This window comes from Hippopotamus amphibius, chromosome 2 (genome assembly GCF_030028045.1).
Source record: "Hippopotamus amphibius kiboko isolate mHipAmp2 chromosome 2, mHipAmp2.hap2, whole genome shotgun sequence".
Lineage (NCBI taxonomy): Eukaryota > Metazoa > Chordata > Mammalia > Artiodactyla > Hippopotamidae > Hippopotamus > Hippopotamus amphibius.
Window position 1 is genome coordinate 149,378,068 of NC_080187.1, and position 23,029 is coordinate 149,401,096.

The 23,029-nt window shown below is 42.3% G+C and overlaps 1 long non-coding RNA gene across 2 annotated transcripts in view; it reads left to right on the forward strand.

Annotated features, from left to right (window-relative positions):
• The window catches only part of LOC130844104 (uncharacterized), a 64,907-nt gene extending 43,806 nt beyond the window's left edge, over window positions 1-21,101 (forward strand). For both annotated transcript variants that reach the window (XR_009051179.1, XR_009051180.1), the window contains one exon: window positions 16,727-21,101. This is a non-coding gene — a long non-coding RNA (uncharacterized LOC130844104). The remainder of the gene's footprint in view (window positions 1-16,726) is intronic.
• Window positions 21,102-23,029: the final 1,928 nt, after the last annotated feature.

Here is a 23,029-nt window from a genome sequence, read left to right on the forward strand (position 1 = left end):
GGTTTGAAAACATTTGGAACCACTCCCTGCAAAAATAGTTACAGAGTCAACTAAACAGCTCAGTCCCCTCTTCTCTGCTGTGATCCGCCTGACTCCTTACTCCTTTTAAAAAAGCATGGTGGACACATTAAAAGGATCATACACCATGATCAAGTGGGGTTTATCCCTGGAATGCAAGGATTCTTCAATATATGCAAATCAATCAATGTGATACACCATATTAACAAATTGAAGGATAAAAACCACATGATCATCTCAATAGATGTAGAAAAAGCTTTTGACAAAATTCAACACCCATTTATGATAAAAATTCTCCAGAAGGTGGGCATAGAGGGAACCTACCTCAACATAATAAAGGCCATATATGACAAACCCACAGCAAACATCATTCTCAATGGTGAAAAACTGGAAGCATTCCCTCTAAGATCAGGAACAAGACAAGGATGTCCACTCTCACCACTACTATTCAACATAGTTTTGGAAGTCCTTGACACAGCAATCAGAGAAGAAAAAGAAATAAAAGGAATCCAAATTGGAAAAGAAGTAAAACTGTCACTGTTCGCAGATGACATGATATTATATATAGAAAATTCTGAAGATGCCACCAGAAAACTACTTGAGCTAATCAATGAATTTGGTAAAGTTGCAGGATACAAAATTAACACACAGAAATCTCTTGCATTTCTATACACTCACAATGAAAGATCAGAAAGAGACATTAAGGAAACAATCCCATTCACCATTGCAACAAAAAGAATAAAATACCTAGGAATAAACCTAACCAAGGAGGTAAAAGACCTGTACTCAGAAAACTATAAGACACAAATGAAAGAAATCAAAGACGATACAAACAGATGGAGGGACATACCATGTTCTTGGATTGGAAGAATCAACATTGTGAAAATGACTATGCTACCCAAAGCAATTTACAGATTCAATGCAATCCCCATCAAATTACCAATGGCATTTTTCACAGAACTAGAACAAGAAATTTTACAATTTGTATAGAAAAGCAAAAGACCCCAAATAGCCAAAGCAATCTTGAGAAGGAAAGACAGAGTTGGTGGAATCAGGCTTCCTGACTTCAGGCTATACTACAAGGCTGCAGTGATCAAGACAGTATGGTACTGGCACAAAAACAGAAATATAGATCAATGGAACAGAATAGAAAGCCCACAGATAAACTATGGTCAACTAATCTATGACAAAGGAGCCAAGGATATACAATGGAGAAAAGGCAGCCTCTTCAATAAGTGGTGCTGGGAAAACTGGACAGCTACATGTAAAAGAATGAAACTAGAACACTCCCTAACACCATACACAAAAATAAACTCCAAATGGATTAAAGACCTAAGTATAAGGCCAGATACTATAAAACTCCTAGAGGAAAACATAGGAAGAACACTCTTTGACGTAAATAACAGCAAGATCTTTTTTGATCCACCCCCTAGAGTAATGGAAATAAAAACAAAAATAAATAAGTGGGACCTAATGAAACTTCAAAGCTTCTGCACAGCAAAGGAAACTATAAGCAAGACGAAAAGACAACCCTCAGAATGGGAGAAAATATTTGCAAATGAATCAACAGACAAAGGATTAATCTCCAAAATATATAAACAGTTTATCCAGCTCAATATCAAAAAAACAAACAACCCAATCAAAAAATGGGCAGAAGACCTAAATAGGCATTTCTCCGAAGAAGACATACGGATGGCCAAGAGGCACATGAAAAGCTGCTCAACATCACTAATTATTAGAGAAATGCAAATCAAAATGACAATGAGGTATCACCTCACCCCGGTTAGAATGGGCATCATCAGAAAATCTACAAACAGTAGCTGCTGGAGAGGGTGTGGAGAAAAGGGAACGCTCTTGCACTGCTGGTGGGAATGTAGATTGATACGGCCACTATGGAGAACAGTATGGAGGTTTCTTGCAAAACTAAAAATAGAGTTGCCACATGACCCAGCAATCCCACTGCTGGGCATATACCCAGAGAACACCATCATTCAGAAAGACACATGCACTCCAATGTTCATTGCAGCGCTATTTACAATAGCCAGGACATGGAAGCAACCTAAATGTCCATCAACAGATGAATGGATAAAGAAGATGTGGTACATATATACAATGGAATATTACTCAGCTGTAAAAAGCAAGGAAACTGGGACATTTCTAGAGACATGGATGGACTTGGAGACTGTCATACAGAGTGAAGTGAGTCAGAAAGAGAAAAACAAATACCGTATATTAACACAAATATGCGGACTATAGAAAAATGGTACAAATCAACCGGTTTGCAAGGCGGAAATAGAGACACGGATGTAGGGAACAAACATATGGACACCAAGTGGGGAAAGCGGGGAGTGTTGGGGGGGAATGAATTGGGAGATTGGGATACCAAATTATACGCTCTAAATATATGCAGTTTATTATATGTTAACTGTATCTCAATAAAAGTTCTAAAAAAAAAAGAAAAAATATGGTGGTGGGGACTTCCCTGGTGGTCCAATATTTAAGACTCTGCACTTCCACTGCAGGGGGCACAGGTTCAATCCCCGGTCAGGGAACTAAGATCCCACATGCCATGTGGCATGGCCAAAAATAAGTAAACAAATAATAAATAAAAGTTAAATAAAAAAGCATGGTAGAATAAACTGAGATAGACCCTTTGCTCTTCTGATGAGGGGAGTGGGAGGATGGTTTACTTCAGTGAGGTCAGGCTGCAGAAATATCCCAGACACCTTGACCCCAGCCAAATGCTCCAGGCTTCTTTGCCCCAAGCCTGACACAGGAACCATCTATTTTCTTGAAGACCAAATACTCACAAAAACACCCAAAAAACCAAAAAAACAAAAAAAACCAATTAGGATCCAATTGACTTAAAAATTAAATTAAAAAACAATCAATTTAATCACAACTAACCAAATTTTGATTAAATTAATTAAATCAAACCCATTTAATAAAACAATTTAAATAGCACTTTAATTTTGGAGGTGTAGAGGAGAGTGTGTAGATTGAGATAGGGTGTGTTTACAGCAGCATTTTGCAACCCCGACTGCAAATTGTAATCATAGGTGCTACTGAGGTGTGAGTCCTGCGCAATAAATTATTATGATGATTTAATTGGTTTGGGGTGTGGCCTGGGCAAGGACTTTTAAAAACATCCCTTTAAAAAATATCTCTTACCTATATACATACATGCATATATTTAATACAATGGGATCATGCTAAATGTATATACTATTTGTTTTTAAATTTGCTTTTTTCAGGGACTTCCTGGCAGTCCAGTGGTTAAGACTCCACACTTCCAATCCAAAGGGCGTGGGTTTGATCCCTGGTCAGGGAACTAAGATGCCACATGCTATGTGGCGCGGCCAAGAAAAAAAATTTGCTTTTTTCTACTTAAGTAATATTATTCTACAAACATTTTTATATGTCAATAGGTTCTTGTTTACAAGATTATTTTAACTTCGACATTTTGAGTGTACTATTATGTTTAGTCTGAATAGTACATTTTGCACACTCTAAATGTATTATTTAGACCTGTAATGTCTAAAGAGTGTTTCATATTGTGGATTTACAATCATCGTCTAACATCATTCTGTCAGGTATATAGTTTAACCTTTTCACTATCATAAGTAACATGTTAGTAAACAATCTGTTACATAGTTTATTTTGTGCCCAACAATAATTATTTCCTGAGAATCAATGTTATCATCTATGTTAAACTGTCAACACGAGTAGAAAATGGCATTTCAATATTGATTCTTTGTTCCTTTAAAAACAAGTTATTGGTGGAGCTGAACATTTGTGTGTCTGCATGGTTGTGTTGTGTTGTAACAACCTGTAGTTTTTTTCTCTGGATTGTCTCTTTGTGTGCTTCGACCTCCAAATCCAGGGAGGAGGTTGGCTTTCTGGACTTGCCCTTGCCCCTCACGATGACATTTGCCCTGGTCCTCTTTCAGAACGTGATGAACACGTTTTGGATGACATTCTAGACCTCCTTAAAACAGCACCTTCATACTCACTCAAGTCCTGGCATTCCACAGGCGGCTGGTCCTGGGAGCACCCAAAGATGCTGGAAGCTGGAGTGATTCGGCCAGCAACAGGAAAAACAGGGAGGAAGTCCCTCCTCCCCTCCCCTCTCTTCAATGTATCTTGCATGCTTCTTTTTGGCAAAATCTAAAAGCATGCCCTCTGGCAAGGGGATCTGGGAAATGGAGTTTGCAGAGTCCCTGCCCAGCTCTGCTAAACAGCAAATAAAAAGGTGAATCAATAAATAGCCTACAGAAAGGTAAAACTCAAAGGGCACGGTGCCCTTGGGACATGACTCACCTGGATTTTCTCACACATGTATCTCATCTATCTCTCCACGCTCATGGTCCTGTGGTAGTTCCTTCACGAGAATAGTTCATCCCTAGTGCCGATAGGCACCTCCATGAATGGTCAGCTTCATGGTCACTGAGATGTTCTTCCTTCCACGGGCTGATCACTATGTGCCCTCTGATAGGCTATTTACCTCTTGGTTTTGGAAGAAGACTCCATCGAGGCCTACTAAGTTGATGTTAACTCCAGATGGCAAAATGACACATACCAAACAGGAAATGAAATATTTCCCTTGCTATCTCTGCAGAGCACGATGAGACTGTTAACTGGACCTTTAGAGAATTCTCATATGATTTATTCACTTCTTCCCATCAGAATGTCATGTTGCACACGATTATGACTTTCCTCTTCCTGCTGAGTCTCTGCATCAAGGTCGCTCTGGCCACAGAACACTGTAGCCAAGAACAGTAGAAATGTGCCGACCAGCTTTTGGTCCCTCTGGGTGGAAGTCACCCATCTGTTCTCCTCTAGGACTTGCCCTATATTTGCTCACACAGAAAGGAACCAATGGTCATAAGTAGCGTGGGTCTCCAATTCCACCTGCTTTTCATGGGTGTTAATCCCATCTTTCCTACTCCTTGTTCTGCCTCACTGACACCCCCTCTGTGTTCTAGCAGCCTGCCCTGCAGATTCAGAAGCCAGAGATGTTGATAAGAAGGCATGCGTTCCTCAGGGTACGACAGATGGCTTCATATTCAGTTCCCAGGGAGAGTTCACCTAATGAGCGGTCATGGGAACCTGGCTCTAGCATTTGCAAAGTCTCTGCAGGGACATAGCTTTCCATCCGCTGAACTGGAGAAACTCCAGTCCTACCATATCAGTGAGGAAAATGAAAGAAAGGGTAATGTGGAAATTAACTTGGGATCTTGCACCCGCTTCTCTGCCCTTGCATCTCCTCTCCTCCCCACTTGTCTCTGGGAATTTTTTCACACCCTGACTTCTGAACCCTCTTACTCCATATTGATTATTCACTTTGTTTACCCCTCATGTCAGATTCCTTTTCTGTCTTTTGCTTTCTCCTTGAGACTCAACCTTGCATCTCCCCTTGTTTCCATGCCTACACCACTCGGGACAGCTCACCAAGACCCATTCTCCTCTCTGGAACCCCCACCTCTATTCTCTGGGGCCACTCTGACCTGCAGAGCAACCTCTTCTTCTTCATTCCCTTCCCTCAGATTTGCCTTGCTCAACTCACACAGAGGTTTAAGACTCTGTTTAAGGCCCTTGACAGAGGAGCTGGAAGATGAGTTTATTGTATTGCATTGTATTGTATTATATTGTATGGTATGGTATTGCATTGTATGTAGATTTTTTTATTAATTTTTATTGGCGTATGATTGCTTTACAATGTTGTGTTAGTTTCTTGCTGGACTGCAAAGTGAATCAGTCATACGTATACATATATCCACACTTTTTTAGATTTTCTTCTCATTTAGGTCACCAAATAGTGAAAACAAACTTGAGAAAGAACAAAGCTGGAGGAATCAGGCTCCCTGACTTCAGACTATACTACAAAGTTACAGTAATCAAGACAGTATGGTACTGGCACAAAAACAGACACATAGATCAATGGAACAGGATAGAAAGTCCAGAGATAAATCCACACACCTATGGCTACCTAGTCTATGATAAAGGAGGCAAGAATATACAATGGAGAAAAGACATCCTCTTCAATAAGTGGTGCTGGGAAAACTGGACAGCTACATGTAAAAGAATGAAATTAGAACACTCCCTAACACCATACACAAAAATAAACTCAAAATGGATTGAAGGGTGATTTTAAAGGAAGAGGATTTGCTTGGGCAGGGGCGAGGACCATTCTTTTGCCATCATCAGCCTTCCCTTCCCCCAGCAGGATGCGATGGGATCTGCAGGAAACAACTCAGCAGGGCCTTGACCCTCCCTGGTCTACCCACCCTCCATCCATCTCAACAGCCAGCCAGCGGCTCTGCTAGGTGGCTATGACAAGCAAAAGCTGAAGTTTGAGGGCACTAGGGGGCCTCACCTCATCACTGAGTTCCACTCCCCAGAATATATGTTCTTCCCCCAAACTCAGCAGACATGACTCTTGTTGGCCCCTTGGCTTTTCTCTGATTCCTCCACTGGAAGCAGCCAGATAGACTTTGCTGGGCCAAGGTGTTGTAGAAAGCACCACATGGCAAATTCTATTTAGAATTCAGTGCCAGAGAAGGTACTGTTCCCTTAAGGAGAAGGTGTGCTTCTGCCTCTTTAATAAAAAGAATGATGTGAAAGCAGTCTCTGCTCTCCCCAGGGTACACTGAACCAGGAATAGTGACAGAATTGGAGGAACTCCAGCACCAACTTCATGGTCCATTCACAGAGTCCCGGGCGGGGGGAGGGGTGCTTTCTATGGTCTTGTGAACAGATCCCCCCCTCAGTGTCCTCACCCCCTCTTCTGTTGCTGTTGGTTCCAGTCTCAGAGCAGGATGAATGATTATATTAGGGAAACCACTGGCTGAATCTGCCCGCCCTGGCCAGGCAAGTTAGTAACCACTTGCATGAGTTCTCTTACCAGGAGGTCCTGGTAAGGAACGCAGAATTAACAATTCTACCAACCGGAAGAATTCGGGAAAAGTCAAAAGGAGAGGAGAGGCCAGTCCATATGTCCTGCCAACCTCCCAGAATTCTTCTCACTGGAATCCATCTTGGCTGAGAGATGCACACATCACCAGGAAGAACCCTGAGTCAGAATGATTGGCCAGAGACAACCCAGAAACTAACCCCGTCACCATAAAACCCGAGACTGCAAGGCACGTGGCAGAGCAGCTCTCCTGGGTTCTCTTAACCTGCTGCTCTCCGCCCAGGTGCTCCTTTGAAAGGGATAGGTGCGGTTTCAGGGGGCTCCGAGGAGCCGGGTCCTTTATGTCTCAGTGCAGAAAGAATTCAGCGAGAGGCAAAGTGATAGATAAGAAGTGATTTATTAGAATAGGACACTTGTGAGGCTTATAAGCCGGTGGGCAGGGAAGAGGGTGTTGTGCTGAGAACTTAGTTTTATAATCAAAGGAAAAGTGGCGGGGGAGGATCCTCTTTGTCTTTCTTGAGTTGACGTCATGCTTCCATCATCAGCTCCTCCTCCAGGTTGGGCAGGGGAGTTTCTTGTCCCTGCATGGTCAAGCCAGGACTGTAAAAATTATTTCAAGTCTCTGTACAATGAGCATCTTCCCATAAATTATTGTTTTTGTGTGTGTGCAGAGAGTACGTCCTAGGGATCATTAACTTACTGAGCTCACTGGGCAGGATGCGGGTCTCCAGCCACCATTGTTTTACTGTTCGGGGGCATGTCTGGTGCTTGTGTCGCATGGTTTTGTTGCGAAGCAAGCCTGCCTGGTTTTGTGGTTAAGCAGACCTGCTTTCTTGAGTAATCATTAGCTTACAGGGGTGTCCCATACTTTTTTCTACTTACAATCCCCTAGTGCGATTAACTATTTACTCACCTACTTTGTCCCTTTACTCTGTCCCTATCACCTTCCCAATAAAATCTCTTGCTTTGTTAGCACGTGTGTCTCCTCGGACAATTCATTTCCGAGTGTTAGACAAGAGCCTATTCTTGGGCCCTGGAAGGGGTCCCCTTTCTTGTAACAATTGCAGGGAATACCAGAAGCCCGCACAGAACCTTGGGATTGGTTGGGTGTAAGAGAGGGAAGGAAGGAAGCTTCCATCATTGGCACTCATTTTCGGCTGGATTAGCGAATAACCAAATGAGCACATGTGGAATGCATGAATGAGTAAAAGAACAGACAAACAAATCTGTGTGTGTGAGGCCAGTTTTCTCCTAGCTTACTCTCTGCCTGGGGTGCAGCTGAGATACCTTCTGCCCCGTTTAGCGGCCTCAGGCTGTGAAAGGCTCCGCCACTCACTCGATGCTGCTCACTTTGACCCTCGGCCCCATTTCCATTCCTCTGTGCGCTGCCCTGTGTGGCAGGAGCTGGGCCCTGGATGGGGAAGAGAAGGCTTTCCTAGCCATCATTCCTGCAGCAGCAGTGAGGAGGGTGGACTCCTGGCCTCCAGCTCAGGCTGCTGTGATATCAATAGTCTCTCCAGCCAGATGCTCGGGGGCTGTAGCTCAGGTGATGTCAGGGCCAGCAGGGGGTGATCCGGCGGCCTGGCTTCAACAGCAGCAGCAGGAACGCAGTCTCTGACTTCCTGGGATGCCAAAGTGTTGGCAGCAGCAGGGGTGCGGCAGCCTCGATCTCAGGGCATCTAGATCCCAGACTCTAGGTAGCACCAGCTCCCGGTTAGCTCTCTCCTCTAGGGGTCATTCAGCCTTTTTTTTCTGCTCCTCTGGCCTTTGCGATGCTTTTGTAATCAATTCCCTGTATCCAGCTCTTGCGAGCTGGTAAAAGCCGGCTGCAGCCTACTACTGGGACAGTCATCACTTGTTTTTTGAAGCTTCCAGTTGAGCCAAAAGTGCAGACAAACTTGGAGTCCCCTGCTTTAGAACAACAGCCCTCAAATTTTGACAGGCCTCAGGATCACCTGGAGGCAATAAACACAGACTGCTGTGCCCACCCTACCCCCAGCTTCTAACTTAGTAGGTCCACCTTGGGGAGGCCAAGAACTTGCCCTTCTTACAAGTTCCCAGAAGGCACTAATGCTGCTGGTCCAGGGACCGAACTTTGATTAAAAATATGCCAGCCTCAGTTCCTGGTTGACTTCCTTTCTCGGAATGGGCTGGGTTTGGTTGACGTCAGTCTGTCCTAACCTCTTCTTACACGTAGCAATTACCACCCAGAGGATGGCAGACATGGTGAGTGTCAGATGCCTGGGTGCAGAGCTTCAACCTTGAGGATGCCCTGAGGGTTCTGCAGCCCCCCTCTCCCCAGCAGACTCTTAGTCCTTATACCCCCTCTCCTACCACACACTCACCCTCCTGCTCCCGGGGCAAAGGGTAAGTGGGTGGGGGGCAGGGAGCAAGCAGCAAAGCTATCACTCAGAAGGCCATTACCGGCTCCCTGGGGGCAGTCTCAAGTGCCTGACCCTGTCACCATAGAGACTGATGTTATTGGTGGGATGTTATTCCAGAGGAATAAGGACTGAGTCTTGTCCAAAGGGTAAGGGGAGTAAGAGGCATTTTGTCATTGGCCCATGAAAAGGTATAAGAAAAGCTGATCAAGGTTTCTGCTATATTAGGTAAGAAGAGGACTAAGGGGACTTCCCTGGTGGCGCAGTAGTTTAGACTCCACCTACCAATGCAGGGGACAAGGGTTGGATCCCTGGTCCAGGAAGAGCCCACATGCCGCAGAGCAACTGAGCCCATGTGTCACAACTGCTGAGCCTGCGCTCTAGAGCCTGTGAGCCACAACTACTGAAGCTCATGCACCTAGAGCCTGTGCTCTGCAGCAAGAGAAGCTGTTGCAATGAGAAGCCCGGGCACCGCAACGAAGAGTAGCCCCTGCTCACCGCAACTAGAGAAATCCTGCGCACAGAAATGAAGACCCAATGCAGCCAATAAATAAATAAATAAATAAATTTATATTAAAAAAAAAGAAGAGGACTAGGAGGATTCATCAGGTTAGAAATAGGCAAAATGATGTTGCATATATTCTCTAAGGGACTAAGCAAAGAGTGACCTTATTGGAGACAGAGGTCTTGTGTGACTCATCTGCCCAGAACAGCAATACTCAGGGCCTGCAGAGAGCAGAGCAGGATTTCAATGCTTGCCCACGGGGTGAATGATGTACACCATTACATCTCAGAATCAGATGCAGCCTTCTCTCTGGGTTCTGGGTTTCTCACATTTCATAGCAAGATCTGAGAAGGCAGGGTTGGTGACAGATTTCTGTGTACTCTTGGACAACTACTTAAGCTTCCTAAGCCTCAGTTGCCTCATCTGTAAAAAAGAGATGGTGTTGGGATTGCCATAGATACATTACTAAGAAGAAAAAAATATCAAATTGTACATTTTAAATATATGCAGTTTATTGTATGTCAATTATATCTCAATAAAAGTACTTAAAAAAAACAGAGGTAGTGTCTATCATATGGGACTGATCGAGACTTAAGCGACCTGATTCATCAGAAAGTACTGAGCACAGTGACTGGCGGGTAATAAATATTCACTACTGTAACATAGTGAGCTGAGAAGCAAAAATGGGCTGAAGTTGGCACCCCTTACCCTACAGTGCTTCTGAAGCATCCATGGAGCATCTAGGTGGCTGTGTATGAGGGACAGAGGTCCCCAGCCTCCCAAGGACCCCCGTGATGGTCTCTGTCCCTTCACATCCTATGGTGAAGACATTCCACACAAATTTAGGAGCTGTGTGTAAAAAAGAAAACCAAAAAGATCCTAAGAGAAAATCAGATTCTAAGAATCTTTTGGATTTAATGTAGAAAAGTCTTTTCTGAGTGTTTGAGCATAGTCAGAAAGCATAAAGAAAAAGAATAATAATGGGCTCATTACCCCATAAATATTTTTATTTGCATTAAGTCAAAAGGCTCACATAGGACATATAGGAGGCTTTAGTAAATATTGACTGAAAGAGTGAATGAGTAAGTAAAATTAAAAGGCAAATTAAGCACCGGGAAAATATTTGCAACTTTATGAGAAAATATTACAGGATTAAAATCCTTTATATAGAAAAAATTCTCATGAACTAACAGGATTAAAAATGAACACCTACAAGATAAAGGGCACATGCACCCCAAAGTTCATTGCAGCACTATTTATAGTAGCCAGGTCATGGAAGCAACCTAAATGTCTGTCAATAGATGAATGGATAGAGAAGATGTGGTACATATATACAATGGAATATTACTCAGCCATAAAAAAGGAATGAAATTGGGTCATTTGTAGAGACATGGATGGACCTAGAGACTGTCATACAGAGTGAGGTAAGTCAGAAAGAGAAAAACAAATATCATATAATAACTCATATGCGGAATCTAGAAAAATGGTGCAAATCAACCAGTTTGCAAGGCAGAAAACGAGACCCAGATGTAGAGAACAAACATATGGATACCAAGGGGGGAAAGTGGGGGTGGTGGGGTTGGGGTGGGATGAACTAGGAAATTGGGATTGCCATATATACATTAATACGTATAAAATAGATGACTAATAAGAAAAAAATCAAATTGTGCACTTTAAATATATGCAGTTTATTGTATGTCAATTATATCTCAATAAAATTCTTAAAAAAAAAAGACAATGGGACAAAAGCTGTGGACAGACAATTCACAAATATGAAATACGAATGGCCAATAAACATAAGAAGCAGTTAATTTCTTTGATTATGCAAGTTGAAACACTCAAGACATTTTTGCTTATCAAATTAAGGAGGATTAAAAATATGCCAGCTAGAAGTAAAGGGCAGAAAGAAATATTGGGTTGACCAAAAAGTTCATTCAGAGTTTTAAGTAAAAATACAAGACCCGTTTTTCATTTTCATGAAGAACTTTATTGAACAACATATTCACTAACTGAACGAACTTTTTGGCCAACCCAATAGTAATCTTCATGCTCTACTGAAAGTAAAAAGAGGTACAGCTTTTTCAAATAAAGATATAGTTCACATACCCCTCAATTCATCTTTTTAGAGTATACAATTCAGTGGTTTTTATTAGAGTCACAAAGTTGTGCAACCAGCACCACTACCTAATTCTAGAATATTTTCATCATTCAAAAAAAAAAAAATCTCCAGTACCCCATAGCAGTCTCTCTTCATTTCCCCCTCCCCCCAGCTCCTGGAAGCTGCTAATCTTTCTTTCTCTATGAATTTACCTATTCTGGGCATTGTATGTATTTGGAACCAACAGTATGTGGCCTTTTGTTCCAGTTTCTTTCACTTAGAATAATGTTTTCAAGATTCGTCCATTTTGTCGCATATATTGGTACTTCATTCCTTTTTATGGCTGAATAATATTCCCTTGCCTGAATGTAGCACTTTTTGTCTATCCATTCATTTGTTGATGGACATCTGGGTTGTTTCTACTTTGGGGCTATTATAAATAATGGTGCATGACCATTCATGTACAAGGTTTTGTGTCAACATGTTTTCAGTTCTCTTAGGTATACACCTAGGAGTGGAATTACTGAGTCATATGGTGACTCTATGTTTCAACTTTTGAGGAGTTGCCAAACTGATTTCCAAAGCATCTGCACCATTTTACATTCCCCCTAGTAGTATATAACAGTTTTATTTCTCCACATCTTTGCTAACACTTGTTATTGCTGTCTTTTCAATTACAGCCATCCTAGTGGGTGCACAGTGCTACATGGTTTGTCGTGGTTTTGATTTGCATTTCTCTAGTGGCTAAGAATGTCGAGCATATTTTCATAGGCTAGATACATCCTTTTCGGAGAACAATTTGGTATTATGTTTCAAAATCTACTAAAGGTGCGTATATTTTGACCATAATTCCTGATTCTAGAATCCATTCTAAGGACTAATTACAGATGGCCAAGAAATATACCTGAAATGATGCGTATCATGATCTTATGTAAAGAGCAAAGAGTTGGAAACAAAGTCTAACTATTGGGTGCTGATTAAATAAGCGATGGTCCATCCATAAAATGGAATACAATAAAATAATTTAATTCCCGTAGAAGACTAATGAAATTGAAGGATATAGTTAACTAAAAATAGAGGCTATAAAATATTACAATCCTAATTTTATTTTAAAATGCATAAATATGTGGGGAACAAGGCTATAAAGACGTCATAAAGATACGTACCAAAATATTAATACTGATTATGGGTACTTTTTACAAAATTCATTATTTAGGATATACAATTCAATGGTTTTAGTATTTTCACAAAGTTGTGCAATCATTACCACAATTAATTTTAGAACATTTTCATCCCCACCAAAAGAAACTGTACCAATTAGAAGTCACTGCCTTAGGCAACCACAAATCAGCTTCCTCTCTCTAGATTTATCTTTTTTGTATTTTATGCAGTTGAAATAAAATAAAAAATATGTGATCTTTTTAAATTTAGAATACAATAGAACTGGAATAATGTTTTCAAGTTCCATCCATGTTGTAGCCTGAATCAGTACTTCTTTTCTTTTATGATTGAAAAATATTATATTGTATAGATGTACCACATAATTTTATTTATCTATTCATCAGTTGATTGACATTTGGATTGTTTTCACTTTTGGCTGTTATGAGTATTCTTGTACAAGTTTTTGTGTGGATACATGCTTGTATTTCTCTTGAGCATATTCCTAGAAGTGGAATTGCTGTGTGCCTTTTGAGGAACTGCAGAACTATTTTCCTAAGTGTCTGCACCATTTTAAAATCCCACCAGTAGTGTATAGAATTTTATATAAGCTCTTACATTTAATCTTTGATCCATGTCAAGTAAAATTTATGTATGGAGTGAGGGCCAACTTTTTTCTTTTGCGTGTGGATATATACATGTCCAGTACCATTTGTTGAAAAAACTATTCATTCCCTATTGAATTGTCTTGGCAGTCTTGTGGAAAATCAATTGACTGTAAATGTGAGGTTTATTTCTGGACTTTCAGTTCAATCCTATTGATCTATATGTGTCTAACCTTATGCTAGTACGACACTGGCTTCTCCATGATTATAGTTTTGCAGTAAGTTTGAAATTAGGAAATATGAGTCCTCCAATTATATCCTTCTTTTTAAAGATGTTTTAACTAACCTGGGTTCCTTGAATTTCCATACACTTTTTTTTTTTTTTTTTTTTTTTTTTGCCCATGCCATGCAGCTTGAGGAATCTCAGTTCCCTGACCAGCAATTGAACCTCAGACATGGCAATGAAAGCTCAGAATCCTAACTACTAGGCCACTAGGAAGCCCCTCCACATTAATTTTAGAATCGGCTTGTCATTGTCTGCAAAGAAGCTAAGTGGAATTTTGGCAAGAACTGCATTGAATCTGTAGATCAATCTGTATTGCCATCTCAACAATATTAAGTCCTCCAATCCATGAACATGGGATGTCTTTCCATTTATTAGGTATTCTATAATTTCTTTCAACAATGTTTTATAGGTTTTTTAAAATACATTTTTATTGGTGTATAGTTGATTTATAATGTTGTGTTAGTTTCTGCTGTATAGCAAAGTGAATCAGTTTTACATCTATATATATCCTCTCTTTTTTAGATTCTTTTCCCATATAGGTCATTACAGAATATTGAGTAGAGTTCCCTGTGCTGTACAGTAGGTCCTTAGTAGTCATTTTTTTAATATATAGTAGTGTGTGTATGTCAATCCCAATCTCCCAATTTATCCCTCCCCCCGCCCCTTCTCCCTTGGTAACCATAAGTTTGTTTTCTACATCTGTGACTCAGTTTCTGTTTTGTAAGTAAGTTCATTTGTACCATTTTTTGAGATTCCACAAATAAGCAATATCACATGATATTCGTCTTTCTCTGTCTGACTTACTTTACTCAGTATGACAGTCTCTAGGTCCATCCATGTCACTGCAAATGGCATTATTTCATTCTTTTTTATGGCTGAGTAGTATTCCTTTGTATACATGTATCACATCTTCTTTATCCATTTATCTGTTGCTAGACATTTAAGTTGCTTCCAAGTCCTGGTTATTGTAAATAGTGCTGCAACAAACATTGGGGTGCATATATATTTTCAAATTATGGTTTTCTCTGGATATATGACCAGGAGTGGGATTGCTGAATCATATGGTAACTCTATTTTTAGTTTTTTAAGGAACCTCCATACTGTTCTCCATAGCGGCTGTACCAGTTTACATTCCCACCAACAGTGTAGGAGGGTTCCCTTTTCTTCACACCCTCTCCAGCATTTATTGTTTGTAGATTTTTTGATGATGGCCATTCTGACTTGTGGGAGGTGATACCTCACTGTAGTTTTAATTTATATTTTTCTAATAATTAGGGACATTGAACATCTTTTCATGTGCTCTTTGGCCATCTGTATGTCTTCTTTGGGGAAATGTCTATTTAGGTCTTCCATCCATGTTTTGATTGGGTTGTTTGTTTTTTTGATATTGAGCTGCATGAGCTGTTTGTATATTTTAGAGATTAATCCCTTGTGGGTCACTTGTTTGCAAATATTTTCTCCCATTCTGTGGGTTGCCTTTTTGTTTTGTTTATGGTTTCCTTTGCTGTGCAAAAGATTTTAAATTTCATTAAGTCCCATTTGTTTATTTTTGTTTTTGTTTTCATTGCTCTAGGAGGTGGATCAAAAAAAGATCTTGCTGTGATTTATGTCAGAAAGTGTTCTGCCTATGTTTTACTCTAAGAGTTTTATAGTATCTGGTCTTACATTTAGGTCTTTAATCCATTTTGAGTTTATTTTTATGTATGGTGTTAGAGAATGTTCTAATTTCATTCTTTTACATGTAGCTGTCCAGTTTTCCAAGCACGACTTATTGAAAAGACTGTCTTTTTTCCATGTGTATTCCTGCTTCCTTTGTCATAGGTTAGGTGACCATAAGTGCAGGGTTTATCTCTGGGCTTTCTATCCTGTTCCATTGGTCTATCTTTCTGTTTTTGTGCCAATATCACACTGTTTTGATTACTGTAGCTTTGCAGTATAGTGTGAAGTCAGGGAACCTTCTTCCTCCAGCTCCGTTTTTCTTTCTCAAGATTGCTTTGGCTATTCAGGGTCTTTTGTATTTTCATATTTTTTTTTTCCAATTCTGTAGATCAATTTGTATTGCCAAATCCAATCCATGGACATGGGATGTCTTTCCATTTATTAGATCTTCTATTTTTTCTTTCAACAATGTTTTGTAGGTTTTGAAGTGTATGTTCTGTATTTCTTTTGTTAATGGGTAATTTTTTCATTGTGGTGAAATATACATAACATAAAATTTACCATTTTATCCATTTTTAAGTGGTATTAAGTACATTCACCTTACTGTGCATCCGTCATTGGCATCCATCTCCAGAACTTCATTTTCCCAAAGTGAAAGTCTGTACCCATTAAACACTGACTGCCCATTTCCCTCTTTCTCCAGCCCCTGGTCACCACTATCCTACTTTCTGTCTTTATTAATTTGATCATACTTGATACCTCATATAAGTGAAATCATATATTCTGGGAGCCCTTCAACATTTCCCGTAGTCTGTGAACTAATATGTATTTACAATGGTTCCAACATGTAGTTCACGTAATCACTTTGTTGACAAATTGGAAACTTGTCTCATTTCCTTCCTCGGAGTTATGACACTTATGAATACTCTGTACCTCTCACCCCGCTTCATGATGCAGTGCCTAGGGAGATTTATACCCATTCCTGGGTAGGGAACAATGAACAGTAAAGGTGAGTCCATCGACCTGTTGATTAGTGATACCCCTGGTCTTCTGGCTCAGGTCCTGCTATTTCCACCCTAACTGTGTGGTCTTCCTCTTCCCAGGCAGCACAGAAAGCAGGAAAGAACAGAATTTCATGGAGCAGTTTTGGTGAACGAGTCAACACGCAAACAGGAATGAGAGCCCTGGGACTTTCCTAAGACAAACAAAGCATTTAAAAGAAATGACAATATTTAGCAGAACTCAAAACTCCCAATTCCAGATTAAGAAAACAACTTGCTGCAAACAACTGAAGATATTTTAAATTAGCTCTAGTTTTTACCAAAAACTGTCTCATCACAGCACCAAAAAAAGGTACATTACATTTAAGAAATCTTTTTACGATGGGAAAAGATCACTTTTCAGCTCCAGGGAGAACTACTGCATCCTCAGCTGATCCAACTCAGTGGCTCATCCCAAGTCTTGGTTCATTCCTGCTTCTCCAAGTGCCCCGTTTCCTGTCAAATTGCTATTGTCCCTAAGCCTTCACGTTTCCTCTTAATCATATTTCTCCCCCTAGGCCCTTTTTCAGTAATGAGTCAAAGCTCCAGGCAGCTGTCAAATATTCCTCTTGTGCAGGCCAAGCCTTCCAAGGAGTGACACCACAAAGTTAAGACGCAAACGGATGTGACAGGGCAATTGATGTTGGACTCGGCACAGCCCTGGGCAGAGAAGCAGAGTTGCAGAGGAAGGCACTATGTGGAGCCAGGATACACATTATTTCCAGAAGAGTCATTGGGATATAAACTGCACATGGCCCAAATTCAGAGTCCGGGGTCAAAACCCTTGGGAGATCATATGGTCCAGAGTCTCTTACCCCAGCTAATGCTTGGGATCAGTAAACATCCTAGACCAAGGATCTGAAAATGGTGGCCCGTGAGCCAAATATGATCCTCTGCCTATTTTTGTATGGCTGGTAAGCTTCGAGTGATTTTAAAATTTTTAAATATTTGAAAAAAATCAAGTAATATTGTTGACATTAAAATTATATACAATTGTGGGAATTCCCTGGTGGTCCAGTGGTTAAGACTCTGCTTCCATTGCAGGGGGCGCTGGTTTGATCTCCCTGATTGGGGAAGATCCCACATGCCATGCAGCTCGTGGCCAAAAAAAAAAAAGGAAAGAAAGAAAGAAAAATTATATATAATTAAAATTTCAGTGTCTAAAATTAAAGTTTTGTTGGATACCACCACACCCATTTACCTATGCCTATGTCTATGGCTGCTTTCTTGCTGCAGTGGAAGAGCTGAATAGTTGTGTCAGAGATCGTACGGCCCACAGAGCCTAAAATATTTAGTCTCTGACCCTTTGCAGAGAAAGTTTGCTGTCCCCTGTATTAAACTCTTTTTCACAAACCACAGTAGCAAGAGAAGAGAAAGGAACAGGGGACAAGTCAAACCACAACCATCACCTCAATGATGGGGAGCCTAGCCTTGTCAGATAGGAACAGGGCCTGGGAACCACTCATTAGGTCTGGCCACTGTGTTTCCATGCGGGGCCTTCTGGATGAAGTGAGGGATGGGACAGGCCCAGTGACCATCCCCACTGTTGTAGCATCTCACCCTGCTAGGGCCCTTCTCCATCACTCAGGGTGTCTCTGGACGACCATTATGAGAGAAACCTTTCCTATCCTAGTCCCCAGGGGAGAAAAAGTCTAAGTCTAGCTCCATTTGGCAGATGGAGAATTTGGATATTGGTTCAAGAAAGACCTTACGTGGAGTAGCAGCAATGCTGGGTGCCATCAACATATTCAAGATTAGTCCCCTCTCTAAATTCAGCTTCTGTGCTGGCGCCTTCTCCAGTCCCTGGGCTCAGTCCTGGGTCCTGATACAGCCCAGGGTGGGGGACCATGTCTTCAGACATCTCAAGGGCCATCTCGTGAAAGATGGTTCTGTGAGGTCCCAGAGATCAAAACTAGTACTAATGGGTGGAGCAATAGTAGGTCTGAACACAGCCTGGGGAAGGCTTGGCTCACAGTATGTGCTGAACAGAGCTGGAACCAGCCGTCTTGGGAGGCAATGAGCTTGCTGCTTTAGCAGAAAGGCTGCAGGTAGGGAGAAAGGTGGTGGTGTCAGATGACCACTGGGTGCTAGGATTACCTGAATCAGGACTCATGGATTAAGGGGCAGAGTTTGAGGATTCGGACACTGCATGCAACAGCTCAGAGCATGGGCTTTGAAGTCAGAGCTGTTCTAAGTTCAAATTATGGCTCTGTCACTTACTCGCCAAGTGGTAAAGTTAGTTTAAGATGAGCCTCAGCTCCCACATCTATAAAATGTGAATATGGTCCTTACCATACTGAGATACTGTTAGGGATAAATTATACCACATTTAGTGTCAACAGAGGTAGCTGTTGTTGAATATTTATTACAAGAAATCTTTGTCAGTTGCTGATTGCCTTATACATCACTTGAGTCCAAATCTTGGTAGGAAATTTTATCTTTTTTTTTTTTTCCAAAGCCATTTGAGGGCAGGGAATAAAGGAAATGAAGAAATAAATAAAATAGTTCTCTGGGGTTACACATGAGCCGTCAGGCAGGAGATGGTGACTGTCCTGTGTGTGTCTTCCTGGGATCAGTGACATCAATGTGTCCTTCACCGAGACTGTTGCTTCAAATTGGGTTGTTAAATTTCTCCCCACAACTTCAAAGTGTTGGGCAAAGAGGAGAGATGCTCGTCAGATGCCTGATGGTAACATGTTGCTGATGATGGCTGGCAGGGATTTGAGAATCAGAGAACATCACATTAATTTGCTTTTATATTTTTCCCAAATGTTTTACAAAACCATTAATCAAGTATCCCGTTTGGTTGGAAAACAAACGTTGGTGGTGAGTAATGAATACCAGCTTCCGTCACATTTGTCCTTTTCTAGGAGTTTCTAAAGTTCTGGACTTGCTAGCTTATAAGTTTACTGCCACCAAGGGAGATTTTTATAAACTGCAGCATCTGTGGGCTGCTTTACTGACATCAGGGAGCTGAGCCCACCTTTAAGTGAGCATAGGACAGGGCAGCTTATCATCTTCTGCTGGAACGCGCATTTCTTTTTTCTTTTCTGGCTGCACCGAGCAGCATGTGGGATCTTAGTTCTCCAACCTGGGATCGTCCCACGCCCCCTGCAGTGGAAGCTCAGAGTCTTAACCACTGGGCTGCCAGGGAAGTCCTGGGATGCATGTTTCTTGATTTCATTTTAATCCAGTTCTCCTACTGGGTGCCAAGAACTGTATGAGGCTTTGGAAATACAGAAGCGAGTGGGGCAGTCACTGTCCTTAAGGGAACCATCTGGTGAGAAATACCTGCTGCTGTGTCCTTGCAAAGTGGCCCCTGCCCCACGTGTAAGCATGGAGTAGGAATGCCTTGTTGGGCTGTGGGGGCCAGAGAAGGCTTCCTGGAGGGGTCACGCCTGAGTTAAGTTTGGAAGGATCATTAGTTAAGGGCGAGCCATCAAAAGTAAAGTTGCTGCCCAGTCAAAGGCATGAAGGCCAGAGACAGCCTGCAGGAGCAGCCAAGTGAAGTCCAGTGGGTGAGGTAGGCCACAGCTGGCAATGAAGCTGGAGTGATGGGTGGGCGGGGCCTTACGGGCAGACCTTGAATGACATGTGAAAGAGCGTGCACTCTTCCACGGGGGAAGCATGAAGGATTTTAGGAAGCGAGGCATCAATCAGGTTTGCACTTTTAAATAGGCGTTTTGTGAGCCACAATGTGGAAGACCAACTAGAAGGCACGAGCCTGGGCTTGGAGGCTGCTGAGAGGCTGCTGAGACACCAGGACAGCAATGATCACTTCTCCTTTCCTTCCGAGCCCTCACCATCTGCCTGGGTCATGTCCTCATGGTGGGGAGGGGGGTGCATGGGATCCCTCGATGTTTGCTGACTTAGCAGGAATTTGTATCAGCAGAACCAAGTGTCTCGGGGTGAGTGTGTGTGTGTGTGTGTGTGTGTCTGTTTAACAGGAGTTCCCATCGACCTTGACAATGACAGGGAAACCAGACATGTTTGAACTGTACTGCACAGTAGTCAAATTCAGGGTATTTGTATTTTGAACTCAAGAGGCCCTCGTTTAAGTCTGCCAGCAGAGGAAAAATAGCTTCTATCATGGAGGCTACTTAATCACGATCAAATTCAGCACTTGTAGGTGTCATAGGTATGCGAGAAGAGGATGTGTAAAATAGCAGGGTCGCCAGAAGGAAAGGCACATGCGCGACATGAAGCAGGTGTATAGAGCATTGCCTGCAGGCACCAGCTCCCTGCATCTGCAGAGCAGCCTCATGTTACTGTCTTTTATACCTGAAAACATCGGGGTATAAGAATGTGGAGTAGAGCACACCCTGGAGGCTTGAGTGTGGAGCTCCTGACTGTCCAGGAAGGCAAACAGGGAGGATGTCTGTCCATCCTCTTGGGCCTGTTGCAAGGCAACTCTGAGAACAGACCGCACGATAACATGACTGCTTTTAAAAAAAATAAAAAAATTAAAAAAATAAATAAAATTATTGACTGCGTTGGGTCTTCGTTGCTGCACACGGGCTTTCTCTAGTCGCTGAGAGTGGGGGCTACTCTTCATTGTGGTTCAGGGGCTCCTCACTGCAGTGCCTCTGGTTGTGGAGTACAGGCTTTAGGCGCATGGGCTTCAGTAGTTGCAGCACACATGTTCAATAGTTGCGGCACACGGGCTTAGTTGCTCCGAGGCATGTGGGGTCTTCCTGGAGCAGGGATCAAACCCATGTCCCCTGCATTGGCAGGCAGATTCTTAACCACTGCACCACCTAGGAAGTCCCATTGACTGCTTTTTGATAACCATAGCACTGCTGATTGAATGAGACTGTTTTCCCTTGGGAGCTGTGGTAGGCTGGACAATGGCCTCCCAAAGAGGTCCACATCCTAACCCCTGGGTCCTGAGAATAGGTCACTTTACTTGGCCAAAGAGACTTTGCAGGTGTGATTAAATTAAGGGTCCTGAGGTGGGAGATGACCCTGGATTATCTGAGTGGACCCAATGGAATCACAAATCCTATACAAGGGAGGTGAGAGGGTCAGAATTGGTAGTTGAAGGTGTGACAGGGCAAATAAGAGGCTGGAGTTACTGCAGGAAGGGATCTTGAGAAGGAATGCAGGGCCCCTGTAGAAGCTGAAAAAGGCAAGAAACAGATTTTCCCCTGTAAGCCCCTGAAAGAACCCGTTGGCAGACCCCTTGGTTTTAGCCCAGTGAGACTGGATTTGGGCTTCCGACCTCCAGGACTCTAAGAGAATAATAAACCGCCAGCCACGTGTGTGGTGATCTGTTACAATTGCAAAGGAAACTCAGTGTTAGATACATATTGCAACACAGCACCACTGGCTCCAAGCATTGTGGAAAAATTTACTCAGGAATGGCTACAGGAAATGATGCTACACTCCTTCTTTTGAATAAATACCCTCAGCAATAGCATGGCTCCACCTTTTTGATTAAGTTCAGCAAGTATTTATTGAGCAACCAATGTCAGGTGCTGTGACAGTTAAAAATGCAGTAAAACATGTATATTCCTGGCAAGTAGCTCCTAGGTGAGGAAAGGAACAAATATGAATCCACAAATTTCAGGAATCGAGGCAGAAATTGCACGTCCTTAGAGGCTCCCAGTGCAATGGGGTAAAAAAGGGAGACATCCCTTGGACCAGGAAGGTCAGGGAACCAATGGAAATCGGTCTGGATGTTGGCAGCTAGAGCGTTGGGATGGGAGCAGAGGGCTGACAGATGGAGGCCTGGGATAAGCAAAGGCAGGAAAGCAGAGGGACTTCCCCGGCAGTCCAGTGGTTAGGACTCTGTGCTTTCACTGCTGAGGGTGTGGGTTTGATCCCTGGTCAGAGAAATAAGATCCCACAAGCAGTGCACGGTGCAACCAAAAGAAAAAAAAAGGGAAAAAGGCAAGAAAGCAGAAATACATTACTATGTTCAGTGTTAGGGACACAGTTGTATCTCCCAGATTCATATGTTGAAGCCCTAACTCCCAATGTGACTGTATTTGGAGATGGGGCTTTTAGGGAGGAAATCGGGTAAGATCAGGTCACAGGGTTCTAATCCCACAGGACTGGTGTCCTTATAAGAGGAGGAAGAGACACCAGAGATATCTCTCTCCCTGCAGGAACACAGAGGGAAGTTCATGTGAGGGCACAGCGAAGGCAGCCATCCACAGGCCAGGAAGAGAAGTGTCACCAGGAACCAGCCCCGCCAGCACCTTGGCCTTGGCCTTCCAGCCTCCAGAACTGTCCGAATAATACATTTCTGTCACTGAAGCCACGCAGTCGGTGAAGGAATACAGATAGCCACAAGCAGTCAGGTGGGACTGGGAAACAGGGTGACGTGAAGGAGGAGAAACAAGGTTGGACAGATAGGCAGGA